Genomic DNA, 6044 nt, shown 5'->3' with positions numbered 1-6044 from the left:
AGCAGCAGAGTTATACTGAAGGAGTATGAGCAACTGCACTGTACACACATCACTGCAGGGCAATACCCTGCTTGAAAATAATTTTGAAAGTGCCTCCTTAATTCAGATTTCTTTCCATGATTTTATGGGTACTGGCGACCTGCAGCAGATTGCATGAAGGTGAAGGAGCAAAAGGCTGGATGGAGGTCATGAAGGAGAGGGGAGAGAGGAACTTAATCCGATTTAAGTTATTTGCAAGATTTTTATTATGGATATTTGAGCCAACAAGAAAAGAATATCTAGGCTCAGTTTACTACAGCTTTAACCACAAAAGGGTTTCTATTTTAGAACAATAAAGCTTCTTGTTAGCCTGATTAGCTAGCAACTCATCGTGTTACACTTCACTGGAATCTGGGGGAGTCTACCAGGGAGGTATCCTTGTACCAAGTCCTCTGCTTTTTTATTCCTTTGTAGACATTCATGTTGTCTGGTTTTGGGGAAAAAAAAAAAAAAAAGGATGTGACTGTAACAGACTTTGGATCTGGACCTGTATAACCTGTTTAAAACCTGGGTTTTATGGTTCTTCTTAAGAGTTCATTTGAAAGAAGTGTGTTCAGCTAAATCTTGTGAACAAAAGTAACAGATAGGACTATGGACTGCAAATTAATCCAGATGACAAGATGTATGTCATTGCAGTGACTTAGTAAAATGATTATCAAGTGGGTCAAGGAACACTTGGCTAAACAATAGAGCTCGATGAGATGCACAGGGTCATATGGACAGTTGCATATTAGCATTTTATCCAATTACAGCATATCGTGTAATGGAGAAACAACAATTTATTTCAAAGTAAATAATGAGCAAGTAGCTCTTTGGCATGAATTTATATGAACTTGTAATGACATGGTTATAGTTCCAGCTTACTTAGATTTATGTGCATTATTTAATGTCTAAAACCACCCCAAACAATTGGAAGGGAATAAGAGACTGAGGTTAGAAAACACCTCTGAGGGCATGCTGCTTATTTTTTTTGCAATATTTCCTAGGGAAAATGATTTGGCTGACAGAATTTCAGGACTGATTTGAGTTAAATTGTGTGAGGATTTGCTGACAGGCTGAATAACATACAGCATATTACCCTCATAGAAGGATCAGAGTCAATTTTTAGTATTTCCAAAGCAATCTTTACATTTTCATTGTCCATTAATGAAGTCTCTTACACCTGTATAATATCTTTCTTGTCTTGCTTTCAATTTGTTAAAAAATTAGCAAAGTTGCCTAGATAGGAAATAGGTAGAGAATTTTATTTTTATATGGCTTGTCTGTGTAGCATTATTGAAGTATATTGGGTCTTCTTTAATTTTGTAATGTGATTTTCATATTTTTCTTTGCATATTTTTAAATTTTATATCTGTAACTGATACCACTGTGTGTTGTATCTGCCAGTTTCTCAAGTTAAACTTATGAAGTATCCTTGCCTATTTAAGGAATGCTTTTACAACATACTGAACATAATTTCTAACTATATCAGAGAGATAAAACATAGAGTGTCTTGAAGATATGAATCTTTAATACAGAATTTCTGTTCACCAGTAATTTGAAAGGTGTAACACATCTCCCAAGAAGCTCTGCAAGCTTGGAGCCTGTGCCCTGAGCAGGTTGTATGGCAAGGAACCCCAAACAGCCACCAGCCAGATGAACCAGCAGGCACAAGAAATTTTCACAAGAGTTCTCTGGCTGTATTTCAGTGAAAATGCAGTCACCCAAGGAGTCTTCCCTTCAGAAATCTGAGTCTGAAAAACTGGAATTCGCTGTTTTTTGGGTTTTTTCCCCCCATCAAAAATACTCGCCTCTAATCAGTGTGGAAAAGGGCTAAAAAAGTCTATAGTGCTGTTTGTAGTTTGTGCACCTTTCTTATTCAGGAGTAAGAAAACAATACTTTGCATTCCTTTCAACATAAATGCACACTATTGTTATTTTGATGGACAGATCAATGAACTAGAAAGTGTGTTTTAAAAAATATTTAACTTGCCTAATATTTCCATTCTCTGAGCTTTAGTTGTCTCTTATTTTGCTTTGATGCTTATAATGCCAGATATTAATCTTTTTGATCAAAATTTTCCATCCCAAAAGTCTCATGTATATTTTCTGTGCAGTTCCATTCAAATAGTACTGTTTTGCCAGGAATTAGAACAGAGAAAAAATGTTTATGCTTAAATAGAACCATATAGCTCTATACAATTTCAGCTATCTTGGCACTCTGCTTTGGTGCAGTTTGGTAGGATCAAGTTGCTGTTTTTAACTCCCCTGCAAAGTGATCTGAAATATGGCTGAGTTACAAGACTTAGGAAAAATGTGTGCTGTCAGTAGACACTTGTTAGAAGTAGTCAGCTAAAAACTTCAGAATATCTGTTTTGTACTGTATATCTGTTTCCTCTGAACTGGTTAAATTGGTGCCTTTATTCTGGAGGTACAGGAAATACCCATGACTTTCCTGTAATTCCTCCTTCTATCATATCTGAAAGAAGAAAGGACTACCTCCCCCAGTATTGCAGGCTATTTTGTTGGCAATTGGGCAACATGAAGGAGGAAAATAAAGTAATGGGGAGTGTCAGGATGAAGAAGGAGCATAGAGGGGAATAGTGAGTGATAACAAAACTGAAGCAGGAAACACAATCCATGAGAATCAAACCAAGGAATCGAAACAGAGGAAATCGCACTATGGAATCACACAGAGGAAAACACTATTAGGAAACACCTAATAATTTATTAATGACACTAAATTCTGCTTAAACCAACCTTTATGCAGACTGCTACATTTGTTTGTGTGTGTGTGGCATGGTATGCCTTTTGGCACAATATCTAGTCCATGAAGGATTGCAGCACCCTTGTGAAGATGCTTTCAGTACTCCATTGTCTATGGATCATTATCCACCTGACTTGGCAGCAATAGGATGAGGATGGAGAGAACCTGAGTTATGAGCTGGTCTTCTGGTCTTCCTCTTTGACACCAATGCTGTCTGCTTCAGCCTACCTCGTATCAGATCATGGAAGCTGGAAGACCTGTAGAGCAAAACATTCCTTTTTGTGATTAAGACATTATTCCTCTTTGTGATTAAGAGCACACTTCCCCACAAGTTCCCTCCATCAGCACTGTCCTGTGTGACTGAAGGACTCTGGCAGAAATGTCATGAGCTTGACAGCATCTAGAGAGAGCCTCTGTGTTCCAGGAAAAGGGGGAGCCCACATAAACCATATGTGGGTTAAATCACCCTATGTGGACTAAAACAAGAACTACAAGGGCGATCTTATTTTTTGTAGGTTTTTAAATTATAAATGAGTAAATGTCACAAAGCTGCTGTATTTAATGCTAAATTTAGATTGTTTAAACTGGACACTAGGGAGCTAAAGGAGCTAAGAGGAATGGTTAAAAATGCATGCACAGTATCAAAAAAAACCCTCAAAAAACCAAATCAGAGCCTGCTACGAAATGGCTTAGTTTTTCCTCAGAGATCTGGCTCTCATACAGATGCACACACACAAAAGTTTCTCATAATTGTTATGCATTCATCTCTTTCTAAGCTGGTTGGCAGTCAGCTTTCTTTACGATCCTCAAAAAGGTGATGGGGCACTTGTCACTGTAAGCATCTACTGTCTTATACAGTGCTAACAGGACAACCAAATTGACCCCAAATTCACAGATTTTATTCTGATTAGAAAAACACTAAAGTAGTCTCATTTGCATATTGCTGAACTGGACAGAGGCTGTAGGTTTCCTGAAAAATCATTCAAATCCACATTTCTAGTCCTCATCCAGTTTTGTTTAAAATGTCCTGTCACCAGTATCAGAGGGAATGGACTCCATGGACCGGGAGGCTTGCAGCAAATAACACCTTTTGTGTGTGTTAACAGTGAAAAGAAGACACAACCTTAAATATGTGTTTTTCTTTCCAAATCTGGAAAACATAATGTAGCAGCTATTATTGATAATAAGACCCCTGATGTACAAACATAATTTATTTTACAAAGGCAGAAATGACTTTGTAAAGCTATTTCTAGATAGTATCATATCAGCCTTCTAGATAGTATCATAAGATACTACCTAGATCTGATATTAAATCTGTAGCAGAAAGCTTAAAAAGAATGCTTTTTTCCGGTTTAACAAAGTAATAGTGAGAATAAACCTTTCTTCTTCATCTTTCTTTTAAAGTAGAAAGCAGAAAACAAAATCTGTTAAACGTAGTGATTTTAAACTGTCATTAATACAGAGCACAACCACTCTGCAGCCCTTCTGTTTCAATTTAGTTTAAAACTAAAAAAACTAGTGCAATTGAATTGAAAAAGAATTCATTTATTTTTTTGAAATCCAAAGTGAAAGCTTGAAAACTATTGATTTTTCCCATGCTTTAGCATTAAGAAGGCAGAGAAGGTCAAGAGTGTGGAGAGCTCACTGTGATGCGTGGCTGCACATGGGGACAGCAGTGTTTGTCACACACAGGCGGCGAGGCACTGCTGGGGTGGGACACTGCCCTTCCCTACTGGAGAGAAGCAGCCTGGCTGTCACAGCAGCCAGCCCTTACTACAGTGACAGGAGCAGGACAGCAGTACCATCACACAATGCAGAATGTTGTTATGCCCACGGCAGCTCATGTATTTTAATACAGCATTAAGTGTTGGTAATACTGATTTGATTTCTGAGAGTAGGCAGAGAAAGAAGATAATGATAAATTTTACAATTCCAATGTTTGTATTTGTGAAATTTAATTTACTTCCCTACTAGGATTAACTGTTTTTGGTCTCACACTTGCAAGCACACAGGCTGGCTGAGCTGGAAAACTTGAATAGAATTTTCAAGTAACAGCAGATCCTAATCTTGGCTTGAAGGAAACCCTTGGCATGAGTTGATTTAATGAGATATTTATGTGAGCTGACTGAACCCTAAGTTTCCTATTCCATTATTATTTATGGAATCTCTGTCATTCTTTAAGTTTACAGTATTTTCTAAATTGATGAGGAATATATGCTTCAATGAATATAACAATTTATTTTTCTGACACTATAACTAGAGTGATAGAACATTTTCTGTTTAGTACAACTATATAATGTAGTTTCAACAATGCTAACCTTGCTTGGATTCAGGACATCAAGTTCAGATTACTTCTGCAAAAAATGGTATTGCTGATAAAGTGACGGATACCACTGTGGAGTGCCTGAAGTCACTTTCCAGGGGTGAGGTAAGAGTGAACAAATTCCTGATCCAGGGCAGCACATGCCTAGTGTTCAGTGGGATACTGACAGCCCTGTTTAACTTTCCTGGGTGGAGAAGGTGGGACGGGTGCAGAGGGTCACAGCAGCTCACATGATGATTCCTTGTTGAAACTGGTATCCTAGTGATAGACTTCTCTGAAGAATGGCTGAGAAGACTCCCTCAAAATCTCAACTTCCTCAATGCTCTTGTGCTTAATTAAAACCTTTGGATTAAAAACTAAATAAATCTCAAAATGAGTTAAATTTGTTGATTAAACTGCAATTAATATGTTATTTAAAAGATTACTCCAGAAAAGTACAGTTTTTTCATAAATGCTGGGTTTGACTGGCAGTGGCAGTTAAAAGCATGAAAAGTTAAATACTTGTTTAAAAATATTTTTTAATATTTACAAACTTTGAGGGAAAATGTCTTTTTATTACACAGTTTATATAAACAGACAATTTTTTGGCACAATTCTTTCACTACACTCATGATAAACACTAAATCCAGATTAAAGCTCCATAAAAATACATTTTAAAAAAAACTTCTAGTGTAAGCTGTGGTATAAAAAATGGATAAATATGATGTACTGATATAAATTTAATCCAGACCAAGACATATTATTAATGTAATATTTGTAAAGCCCTAGAAAGTAAGATTTATTAATTAAAACAAAGGAGCACCTGTACCTGCCTTATGGGGCGAAATGTCTCTGCAAGCTTATGCTCAGAGACAAACCAACAAACAGTATTTCCTACACAGAAATGAGAACTTGATCTGATTTTTTGATGTTTCTTTTTTATTTTTAGTAAGATGA

This window comes from Aphelocoma coerulescens, chromosome 2 (assembly GCF_041296385.1).
Source record: "Aphelocoma coerulescens isolate FSJ_1873_10779 chromosome 2, UR_Acoe_1.0, whole genome shotgun sequence".
Taxonomy (NCBI): domain Eukaryota; kingdom Metazoa; phylum Chordata; class Aves; order Passeriformes; family Corvidae; genus Aphelocoma; species Aphelocoma coerulescens.
Note: the sequence above shows the minus strand (reverse complement) of the source record.